Raw genomic sequence first — 13039 nt, forward strand, 5'->3', positions numbered from 1 at the left:
CCAGGCCTCCCTGTCCATCACCAACTCCCAGAGTCACATAGGATGGTATAATTTGTGGTTGACCAGTACTTCCTTCAAAAATAACCAGAAACTCTGGGTAAGACAAGGTCACTTGTTTAAAGATAGACAACTGCTGAACCAAAGAGGGTAAGAATCTAAATTTCTCAAGAGGAGAGAACCTCAGCCCTCTGGCATCTACAATCACTTTTTCCTTGGGACATGTGCAGATTGTAAGAGATTGTCAATCTGAGATTTTCCCAGAGTGCCAGGAGGAAGAAAAACCAGCAGAGATTTGAATGGTCTTGTGGTGCTATAGCAGAGAAGGCAATGGCACCCCACTCCAGTACTCTTGCCTGGGAAGTCCCATGGACGGAGGAGCCTGGTGGGCTATAGTCCATGGGGTCGCCAAGAGTCGGACACGACTGAGTGACTTCACTTTCACTTTTCACTTTCATGCATTGGAGACGGAAATGGCAACCCACTCCAGTGTTCTTGCCTGGAGAATCCCAGGGACGGGGGAGCCTGGTGGGCTGCCGTCTGTGGGGTCACACGGTCAGACATGACTGATGCGACTTAGCAGCAGCAGCAGCAGTGGTGGTGATATAGAGACATAATTAAAGGCTTAAGGGACCTCAGACTTCCCCTGGTGGCTCAGGCAGTAAAGCGTCTGCCTGCAATGCAGGAGACCTGGGTTCAATCCCTGAGTTGGGAAGATCCCCTGGAGAAGGAAATGGCAACCCACTCCAGTACTCTTGCTTGGAAAATCCCAAGGATGGAGGAGCCTGGTAGGCTATAGTCCATGGGGTTGCAAAGAGTCAGACATGACTGAGTAACTTCACTTCACTTCACTTCACTTCAAGGGACCTCAAATGCAAAACCCTCAAGACATTTGACATTTGCCAATTTCTGAAGTGGCAGGGCAGGTAATTGGAAAGCTAAGCAGAAAATGTCTAAAACACTAACATCTTTTCATAGACTGATGGTCCTGGGGGCTTCCCAGGTGGCACTAGTGATAGAGAACCTGGCTGCCAATACAGGAGACGTGGGTTCAATCCCTGGGTCCGGAAGATTCCCCTGGAGGAGGACATGGCAACCCACTCCAGTATTCTTGCCTGGAGAATCCCATGGACAGAGGAGCCGGGAAGGCTATGGTCCAAAGGGTTGAAAGAGTCAGATAAGACTGAAGCAACTTAGCAAGCATGCATGGTACTAGTGAAACAAAGAGAAGACTTTAGGACTTGCAAGCCATATCAGAAACATCTGAAAATCAGAAAGGAATTTCCCACTGTTTCATAATGCAAAAGAGAGAGAGAGAGAGAGAGAGAAAAAAAAAAAGAGATCCTGCCAGGAAGAGGGGGAACAGTGAACACACAAGACATTTAGTTGAGAAAATCCTGAAGGACAATATTTTAGTAAAAGACAAGGTTCCAAGGCAGACTGAACCTTGCCAGAACTGTCGGTTAGCCTCAACTCAGTTCATCCCGATTGGTTTAAGAAATTTCACCAACCTAGCAGAGGAAAGGATAAACCCACCATGAAGAAAGAAAAGCCACTTGGAGCAATATAATTTTTAGACACATGCTGCTGCTGCTGCTAAGTCGCTTCAGTCGTGTCCGACTCTGTGTGACCCCATGAATGGCAGCCCACCAGGCTCCCCCGTCCCTGGGATTCTCCAGGCAAGAACACTGGAGTGGGTTGCCATTTCCTTCTCCAATGCATGAAAGTGAAAAGTGAAAGGGAAGTTGCTCAGTTGTGTCCGACTCTTAGCAACCCCATGGACTGCAGCCCACCAGGCTCCTCTGTCCATGGGATTTGCCAGGCAAGAGTACTGGAGTGGGGTGCCATTGCCAATAAAAAAAATTCTATACATGCTGTGTCTCAGGACTATATTACTAAAACCACAAGAAAAACCATTCAGTAGGAATAGAACCACAGATGACACAGATATTGTAGTTAGCAGAAAAGGACTTTAGCTATGATTAATATGTTCAAGAAAATAGAACTTTAAAATATCTGTGCAATATGTTTAAGAAAACAGACAATATCAATTTTAAAATGGGAAATTTTCAGAGAATTATAATCTCTGAATGGAATCAAATGGAAATTTTAGAATTTAAAAATAGTGATATTATGGATTTAATAGAGATTAGAAACAGAAGACAGGACTAATGAACAGCAAAAATGACCAAAAGGGAATTCCCTAGGGGTCCAGTGGTTAGGACTCCATGGCTCCACAGCAGGGGGCACAGGTTCCATCCCTGGCCAGGAATTAAGAATCTGCAAACTGCACCAAGAGGCAAAAAAAAAGAAAAAAGAAAATGTCCAAACTGAAGCACAATGAAAGTAGGAATGAAAAATATAGAAAAAAGCACAAAAGATATGTAGGACAGAATGAAAATACGTAATACATATAAACTCTAGAAGGAAAGGACAGAATGAAGCAAAAGGAATATTTGCAGATAAAATGGCCAAGAATTTTCCTAATAAAGAATGATAGCAATACACAAATTCATGAAACTCTGCCACAGATTCAAGAAGCAGCCATAAGCAAAATAAATACAAAGGAAACATCACTTGGGAACATCATGTTAATGCTGCTAAAAATCAGAAGGCAAGGCAAAGAGAGAATCTACGTATACCACAAAAATCCAGACACAAGACAGGCCATATGAACAGAAAAAAGGAAGCTGGATTACCTGGATGATCCACAGGGTGGTACACTTGGCAAAGTATTTCAGAGGTGGAGATGAACGCTCTTAAGAATAAAGAGACATAGGAACTTTTGAGTTTTACTTTTAGTTCACTACTGCTAAGAAGCCTAAGAACAACAATGAAATCTCAGGCAATTTGTATACAGTAGAGTCACCATCAAGCTTTTTCTCTAGGTGACTCTGATGATAAAGAATCCATCTGCAATGTGTGTTTTTTATATAGTTTATTGTTTGATAAATGCTTTAAATGTCAGGAAGGGTCTGCTTCTTGATTGTTGTTGTTGTTTACTTGCTAAGTTGAATCTGACTCTTTGCGACCCCATGGACTGTAGCCCGCCAGGCTCCTCTGTCCATGAAATTTCCCAGGCAAGAATACTGAGTGGGTTACTATCTCCTTCTCCTGGGGATCTTCTCCACCCAGAAGTTGACCTGTGTCTCCTGTACTGCAGGTGGATTCTTTAAAGACTGTGCCACCTTGGTGGAGCCCCAGCAAAAGGCCTCATTGCATATTGAATAGGTGCCCTTTTCTGCCTCCCCTATCCCTACACCTGGCCCCATTAAGAGCCACTTCACTATACTGATGCTAATGAATCACTCAGGGATCCTATTAAAATACAGATTCCAACTCTGTAGCTCTGGGGTGGGACCTGGGATTCTGTTTTTCTAACACCCTCCCAAGGGAGGCAGGAAATTGTTTCACAGACCACTTGGAGAAACAAGGTTTCAGGTGACCCCCAAATCACTTAAAATTGGCCACTTGGGCTGTTAAATGTGTACTGCCTTAGGATAAAAGATCTGAAGTTCTCTCATGAAGTGGGGGCAGTGGGGAGTGATTGTAATTTTCAAATGTTTACCAGTGTATATTCTGAACACTAACTGTAGCAGTTGCAGAAGATGCAGGTTCTCAAGAAGAAATAGTTCCATGGCTAAGTAAGTTTCGAGAGCATCAGATACTTTCCCCCCTCTGAAGAGATTCATGATGCACATTACCGTTTAATGATTCTGAACCATCTGGGGTAGGATAACTTATTTCATCTGATAATTTATTTAATTAACTGTTAACACTCTGTGATCCAGTGTTCCATGGAACAAACTTTGGGAAATGCAGCCATACAGTGCAGTGGCTGTCAAACTTTGGTGTGTATCAGAATTAGCCAGAGAGTTAATAGAGAACACAGATACTGTTACTGAACGGAACTTGAGCCTGCTCACTCACCATGCAGCAAAGCTAACTAACTGACTCTGGGTGTAGTGAAGGAGTGTGCAGCATTTATTGCTAGCACCAAACAAGGAGAACAGGCAGCTCATGCTCAGAAGACCCAAACGCCCTGATGGCTTTCAGGGAAGGGTCTTTCAAGGCAACATCGGTGGTGAGGGTTGCAGGGTACATGAATTCCTTCTGATTGGTTCATAGTGAAGAAACAGGATGGTGTTTTAAGAGTCTTAATCATCAACCTCTGGTTCTGACCAGTCTGGGGTCTGTGTGCTTGCAGTCAACATGTAGTCACCATCCTCCACCTGGGCAGGGCTGTTCGTTTCTGCACAACTCAAAGATATGCATTAGACTGTTATATACATTCCCTGAGGAATATATATTTCTGTTACCATCTGGAGAGGGAGGGTTGCCTATTAGCCTGCTTCCCTTTGGCAGAAGCCTATGTTATCCCTGGGAGGACAAGCATTGGTTACAAACTGCCTTCATCTAAGGAAGAAGAACATTCAGACCAGATGGGGTACCCCAAAGAGTCCTACATGTATTCTACATACCACAGGGATTCCTCCAAGTCTTTTCACTGTAACCTCTCAGTCATCAATGGCTATTTATTAGCCTTGCTTCAAATCAGAGCTCAGGAGAAGAACTTTCTGTCTAGAACCAATTCACTGATTCACTGAACACATTTTCATCAATCAGTATTGGGGCAGTACTCAGTGAACAATATGGCACTTCCACAAGGTAGGTAGGGAACAAATGAGTAAATAATTTCAGATAGTAATCAATGCTGTGAAGCAAATAAAGTGTTACAGGTTGGGAAGCAGGGTTATTGGATCATATCATCACTTGAACTGAGAAGGATCTTGTGGCTGAAAACAAAGCAGGCAGCTCCATAAAGTGCAATTTATTGTGGGTGCCTTACATTCAGATAGACAGGTTGAGGCAAACAGAGGATCCAGAAGCATTTGCAGCTTTACCCCACACTGCCAAAGGGGCACAGAGTAATTTAGAGGGGCTAAGGCTAAAAACAGAATCTGACTACCAAGTGAAGGAGGGACCAAGATGGCAGAGTAGAAGCACATGCTCTCATCTTCTCCTGGGATAACTCCAAAATTGCAACTAACTGCTGAAAAACCATTGATAGGAGAATGTTTTGTCCCACCAAAAAAGATACCCCATGTCCAAGGGCAAAGTAGAAGCCCCAGAAAGATGGTAGGAGGGGCGAAATCGCATTTAGAATCAAACCCCGTACTCACCAGAGATGCTCAGAAGGCTCAAACAAAACCTTGTGCACACCAGAACCCAGGGACCCCACAAGAGACTGAGCCAGACCTGCCTCCTGGAGAGGCACAGGTCAGCAGTGGCCTGCCCCAGGGACCTGAGCTCTGGGTGCAGCAGACCTGGGAGGTACAGCATGTGAGCCCCACCATACAGCCACCAAGCAGACAACCCACAAACTGGAGAACAATTAGATCAAAGAAGTTCTTGCACTGTTGTGAAAGTTCTGGGGCCCAGAACAGATTTCCAAACCTGGGGATCCGGCAAAGGGACTAGTTGCACCCATCTTATGTGCTAGCAAAATAATGCTCAAAATTCTCCAAGCTAGGCTTCAACAGTACATGAACTGAGAACTTCCAGATGTTCAAGCTGGATTTAGAAAAGGTAGAGGAACCAGAGATCAAATTGCCAACATCCACTGGATCATAGAAAAAGCAAGAGAGTTCCAGAAAAACATCTACTTCTGCTACACTGACTACTCTAAATGACTATGTGGATCACGGCAAACTGTCAACTAAAAAAGATGTACAACTTGAGAGCTGCGAGTTGAGTTTTATTTGGGGCAAAATGGGGACTGCAGCTCAGGAGGCAGCATCTCAGATAGGTCTGAGAGACTTCTCTAAAGCGGCCATGGAGGAAAGTCAATACATAAGGTTTTGGTGAAGGGGGAGTTCAATACCATGAAGCACGCATTTTACAAAAGGTTTTTTTGTTAGTTATGAGGATCTGATGTCACCATGAAGGGATTTAGTGCTTCTGTAGATGTAAGGAGATGCAAGGATTGAGATAATAAAATCTGTTCCTAAAACCATCCAACTATCTAAAGATCTGTCCCACCAGATTCCCTGGAGCACAGAGTGCCTTACTCCATCCTGAACTCCCTCAGGGGTTGTTGAAGGTCAACAGCTATAGCAGCAAGGGATTCAATCTCCATGGCAGATGGCAAATGCCTCTGTTGTCAGCCATTGGCAATGCTCCTGGTAAGTGCCAATTTGTAGGCAAGAAGACTGTGGAAGATTCTTAAAGTGATGGGAATACCAGACCACCTTATCTGCCTCCTGAGAAATCTGTATACAGGTCAAGAAGCAACAGTTAGAACTGGACATAGAACAACAGACTGGTTCCAAATTGGGAAAGGAGTATGTCAAGGCTTATATTGTCACCCTGCTTATTTAACTTACATTCAGAGTACACATGCTAAATGCCAGACTGGATGAAAAACAAGCTGGAATCAAGATTGCTGGGAGAAATATCAATAACCACAGATATACAGATGACACCACCTTTATGGCAGAAAGCAAAGAAGAGCTAAAGAGCCTCTTAATGAAAGTGAAAGAGGAGAATGAAAAAGCTGGCTTAAAACTCACCATTCAAAAAACTAAGATCATGCCATCCAGTCCCATCACTTCATGGCAAATAGATGGGGAAACAATGGAAACAGTGACAGATTTTATTTTCCTGTGCTCCAAAATCACTGTGGATGGTGACTGCAGCCATGAAATTAAAAGATGCTTGCTCCTTGGAAGGAAAGCTATGACCAACCTAGATAGCATATTAAAAAGCAGACATATTACTTTACCAACAAAGGTCTGTCTAGTCAAAGCTATGGTTTTTCCAGTAGTCATGTATGGATGTGAGAGTTGGTCCATAAAGAAAGCTGAGTGCCAAAGAATTGATGGTTTTGAGCTGTGGTGTTGGAGAAGACTCTTGAGAGTCCCTTGGACAGCAAGGAGATCCAACCAGTCCATCCTAAAGGAAATAAACCCTGAATATTCATTGGAAGGACTGATACTGAGGCTCCAATACTTTGGCTACCTGATGTGAAGAGCTGACTCACTGGAAAAGACCTGATGCTGGGAAAGATTGAAGACAGGGGGAGAAGGGGATGACAGAGGATGAGATGGTTGGATGGCATCACCAACTCGATGGACATGAGTTTGAGCGAGCTCCAGGATTTGGTGATGGACAGGGAGGCCTGGTGTGCTCCAGTCCATGCAGTCACAAACAGTCAGACACAAACAAGCTACTGAACTGACTGACCAAGTGAGGAGCAATCGAAACCAAGTCCACACTGATTGGAACTAGGGGTTTTTCCTCCACTCCCTGAGGGTATCTCATGACCATCAACCATCTGTGTCAGCAAAAGGCAGTCTTTAAATTTTCCTGAAAAAAAGCTAAATGGGGACTCATCTGATTTGGTGCATTCCTTGTGAGTCAGGCTAAAGCTCAGTCACTCAGAAAAAGGGAAGGGGTAGGACTGTGGGCCTAAGCTGGAGCTAGCAAAATGGTGGCAGAGTGGTTCAGCCGCATATCATGGGATGGAGAATGACTGAGTCAGGTATTCTGTTTAGATGTGGTCCTGAAAGACAGCAAAAGCCCTAGGGCCAATCAGGGTAATGTAGACACCATTCCAGAAAGGCCAATAGTGATTGCGACTGGCCTTAAAGGTTGAGAAAACTTCCTTAGCTACTCCAAATATATCTGGTCAGGAGGCAGCTTGCATCATTAGTGACTGGTTCCTACAGGACTCCTGGTGAATGTTGGTGAACGGTTGGTTCGATGCATGCATGGATGGATGGATGAGTGGATTGTTGGATGTATAGTTAGTTCCAGCAATTCTGACAAAATTTCTCAGGTGAGACCTTAAAGCAGGATTGGTTTAAGCCATTGGGCCAAACGGGCTTCCCTGGTAGCTCAGAGGTTAAAGCGTCTGCCTGCAATGTGGGAGACCTGGGTTTGATCCCTGGGTCAGGAAGATCCCCTGGAGAAGGAAATGGCAACACACTCCAGTACTCTTGCCTGGAGAATCCCATGGACGGAGGAGCCTGGTGGGCTGCAGTCCACAGGGTCACAAAGACTGAGCGACTTCACTTTCACTTTCACTTGGGCCAAACTGGGCATTCACTTTGATGAACAGCTCCTTCTACATGATAAGGCTAATGGTGAGATTCACTACATCTGACTCTGTAGGTACGTGGTGGTCTAAGCCTCATGAGGCTGCCTTGGGGAAGTGACAACCTACTGGAAATCTGAAGGCTGAGTAGAAATTAACCAGGGTAAGAAAGAGAAGGGCATTTCAGGCAGAAGGCATAACCCAGCATACCTGTGGTGCAGCGGGAACAGCAGGTCCAGGTGAGCCTCTGGAAGGAAGCTGGTCTGGACAGAGGCAAATCGGAGTTATGGGCAAGGTGGGGTGGGAGAGGCAGGCCAGTCCAGAGTCTGCAGGCAAGCTCAGGGCTTTGTTCTGAATCCTAGTAACTGGCTGTGTGTCCTCTCATTTGTCCTTACTCCCTGTCAGCTCCCTTGTGTTTATGCTAGGGTGTCCCTCACCTAATAAGAACCACAGTTTCTTCCACCAGCCCTCTGTGTTTAGGATTATAGTAGCTTCCCTGGTGGCTCACACGGTAAAGCGTCTGCCTGCAATGAGGGAGACCTGGGTTCGATTCCTGGGTCAGGAAGATCCCCTGGAGAAGGAAATGGCAATCCACTCCAGCACTCTTGCCTGGAAAATCCCAAGGACGGAGGAGCCTGATAGGCTACAGTCCATGGGGTGGCAAAGAGTCGGACACGACTGAGCGATAATTCACATAATTCACATAAAGAATTTCAGCTATGGTGTCAAGTTACAGGCAGCCTTAAATAAGGATAAAAATGAAGTGGTGGTTCTTGAGAATGAGGGAAATGGATGCTCCACCTTGAACAAAAAGGAAGGATTGAGATATATAATCAGATATTTCCCTATGATATATTTGACGAAGGTAAACGCAGTGCCCCTCTCATCAATCAGCAAACTACCAATCTGAAGTATCCAAACGTGTGCACTGAACTCTTAACAGATTTAGAATCTGAAACTTTGGAATTCCTTGGCAAGTTGGGGTGGCTCTGTTATAAGGCAGGGAATGTACAGATTGGTGATATTATATCCTCCACGGTGGCTTGCATTAAGTAGGTGCAATAACTGATAATAAATACGAAGTTGACTTTTAGGACATTGACAGCCATTGTATAATCAGTGAATGCAGATATTAAGGAACATGTTCTGGGACTCTTGTCAAGGAGTGGCACAAAGTTGTGAAGAGCACTAGCTGAGGTTCATGAAGACAGTATTCTGGTTCTCACTCTGGCTCCGGCATAAAGGAGATTTTGGCCCCTAGACAACTCTTTCAAACCACTATAAGCCTCACCTTCATTGTTAAATATGACAAAATCACCTTCTTAAGTATGTGACTTAAATTTGCCTTAAGAAGAAAGATGAAAGCTAAATATCATCAGAACTATCTGAAAGATGGCTGAGGAAAAAAATGCCTGAGGAGGGCACATCGCTGGAGCTTGACACACTGCACCATCTCATACCAAGTCCAACGGTGCCAATTTCTCTCCCAGTGTTGGACAGAACTGCTGTTGACTCAACTGATGAAGTGGTTGGCCTGCATTCAGCAGCCATGTTGTAAACAAGGAATGCACCCTCTCTTTAAACACTGGAACGACATTTTAGCAAGGTGAGATGCTTCCTGGGAAGTGCCTGGTTCTGACTGAGGTAACACTGCCACATGTATCTCTCTAATTTCCCCAACTGCTGTTCCTGCATCTGCTAAGAGAAGCAAGTGATACCACCTCATCCCTGCCTCCCTCAAAAGCATTCTATGAGGATAACCTGTATATGCATTACAGAAACCTTTACAAAGTCCAAGTCAGTGGGGAAAATCTCCAAGATCAATGTCATGTCAACACTAAGTTTTACGCAGCCAATATTTACAATAAGGCAGTATCACATATGACAGAATCCTAGGGCTACAAGTGGTCTTAGAAGAATCCTCACTTTTCAAAAAGGTGACCCACTACATGTTGCACTCAGACATTTTTCCATTAATGACTTAATATCTGCTTCTTCAGGACTGCCACTCACTGTCTTAGTAACGTCTTTTGCAGCCACAAAAAATTAGTATTCTTGCTTATGACAACACTTTAGATATTCAAGGGCAGCAACTGTGTCTCCTCTCCTCATAGCACATGGGTACCAAAGCTCTCATTCACCATCCCAGACACCGGCCTGCACATACACAAAATTTATTTACCAGCATCCCTGTCACAGGGTGGGGCTTTCCAGGTGCAGCTAGTGGTAAAGAACCCACCTGTCATTGCCGGAGACATAATGAGATGTGGATTCGATCCCTGGGTTGGGAAGATCTCCTGGAGAAGGGCATTGCAACCCACACTAGTAATCTTGCCTGGAGAATTCCATGGACAAAGGAGCCTAGTCGGCTAGGGTCATAAAGAGTCAGACATGACTAAAGCAACATAGCATAGCATAGCCATTATAGGGTGGGCAGGGTCTTGCCTGTGCATGAGCTTCCTTGAATGGAAGAAATTCATTTCTGGTATGGAATAATGGCTGCAAACCCAGAGTAAACATATCATTGGGCTACAGGCTGAAGATCCTTTTCTTAAATAAAAAATTCAGATGTGTGCATTTTTTACTCATAGAGAACACGGACAAAAAAAGAAAAAAGAAAAGAAAAAAATTCACCATAAGAAAAACAATTTCTGAAGTCCCCCACCCTTTTAAATATTTGAAATGTTTCCAGGGATTGTGTTTGGTTCCTGCATGCATGCCATCTCTGGAATTCAGTTTTCAAGGGCCCAGACTGAACAGAATTGAGATACGGGGATTTATTTATGTTTTCTAATGGCCATAGATAATCAAGAATGTCACAGTTATTTCTCAGGAGCATTATAACCTGGTGAACCCATTAACTTCAACACAAGTAAGCCTAAGAACAGACCAAGTCATCTCCCTAACGGCTCTAACAGCTCCTGAACAAATGGAATCCCCTGCATTTTCCTAATTCCATGGTTCTTAAAAGACCATGGCTGAGTAATTCTACTTGTGACACAACTCTGTTAACTATCCTAATCACTTTCTGAGCCTTATAATGACTAGGATGCATAGCACATACCATCTGAGATACACACTGTGAAATCTGTTCATGGTTTTTGCTAAGAGTTGACAAGTTTAAAAATACCTTGTAGGAAAATTACTCATGGTTGTGGAGGAAGATGGGAGAAAAGTGCCAAATGAGCTTTTAATGAGGACTTCTCAGTGTGAACATATGTAAAAAGAACCTTTGGATAGAGGCATTGTGATAAACAAAAATGATCCAGCTAAGCTCTTAAGAAAACTTACAGGTACAAAATCATGGTGTTCACATGTACAATGAACAGCTTATTCATGAAGAACCAGCTTGGTTCCCCAGAAACATTTCAGCTAGACAAAACATACCAACACATTAGTCATAAATATAGTTTTATTATTATAATATTTCATAATCTAAAAACCTTTATTTAAAATCCGGGAACAGAATATTCCAACTTCCATACAACAAAATTACCCTGCAGAATACTGGAAAACAGTGTCTAAGTAGTCTGAACTTTTCAGTTAAGAATCTGTAACCTAGTTTGGGAAAAGAGAATGAAAGCAAGTTGAAACAAAATACTTCCTCCTTATAAAACAAATAATAAAATTAGATCCATTCTTCAGTTTAAACTCTAACATGTTTTCCTAGAAAACTTTGGTGATTTCTTAAAAAGACCAACTCTGAGGTTGACTACCCATGAGGACAAAGAATGCATTTAAAAATAACACCCAAGTGGGACATGGCACAAGCCTCAGGCCATGGCAGGTAAATGGGATATCCCTTAGAATGAGGTGGCTCGCATGTTTCAAAACCAAATTTATGTCTCTAAGGAAGCACAATATACATAATGCATTTCCTTATATAAGGATCAGAATTTAGTTACAACTTAAAAAAATTTTAATATAATAAACCTTCAAATCATTTGTCTTGTATAATGTACACAGAGTAGATAGGACATTACGGTGCTTTCTGAAGATCACTGGGTACCACTGTCAAAGAGAGCCGTTATGCCCTCAAGGCATGGTAAATGAAAACTGAAAATGTAAGTTACATTAAATAAAATGGGAAAAAAATCTGGCTTATACTACCTTTAAAAGCAACCTACCGTCATTACACACACACATTATGGGACAAAGAGCATGCAGTACAACAAACCAGTCAAATTTTTAGTATGTAAAAGGTGAGTGCAATCATGGTATAAACATCAATAATAAATAACCTTGGAAGAAGTTAATTCTCCAAATAAATAGTTATTTTTAACATTACAGTTTTTACCATGTCATCCTAACAGTAATATTCACAGCAATGTTTTTTATCACTTGATAGCTGCCTATACACCAAGTGAAGGGCCTATCCCCATGAGTTGAAAGTCAAGTGAAGATTCAAAAATCAACAGTTTCACTATGATAGGCTCAAAGTATTTGTATAAATTACACTTTTCAATTTACTGGCATTTTACGTAATTGTTTTGTTACCTATTTTTAATGCACTGCTAATCTGACGCTTATTGCAGTAACAATCATAATCCTACTAATGTTAATTAGGTTAAGCTTTAATCTCTAAAATCAGAGAATTCAATTTACATGAACATACGTAGTTTAAAAATCACCCACCACAAACATACAGCTTTTTCATGAGTATTTAAAAATAAATTATTAATATACTTGACATATACATTTTGTATTTGTTATATATATATATATATATGTATATAGTTGTGGACATAACTGTTCTTGTTTCCAAAGGAATGTCAGCACTTATAAACTCTTCAGGAGACCTGATATTGCTAAATTTTAAAAACTAACACAGAAATTTATTCTTGAAGAAAACTATAAAGCAGGAGGTTCATGACAGATGGTTCTTTATGGAAACAAAGGCCATTTTAGGGAGGCAGAGAGATGATTTCAGATTCTGGATCCCAC

The sequence above is a fragment of the Budorcas taxicolor genome, chromosome 5, assembly GCF_023091745.1.
Source record: "Budorcas taxicolor isolate Tak-1 chromosome 5, Takin1.1, whole genome shotgun sequence".
In the NCBI taxonomy this organism is placed as follows: Eukaryota; Metazoa; Chordata; class Mammalia; order Artiodactyla; family Bovidae; genus Budorcas; species Budorcas taxicolor.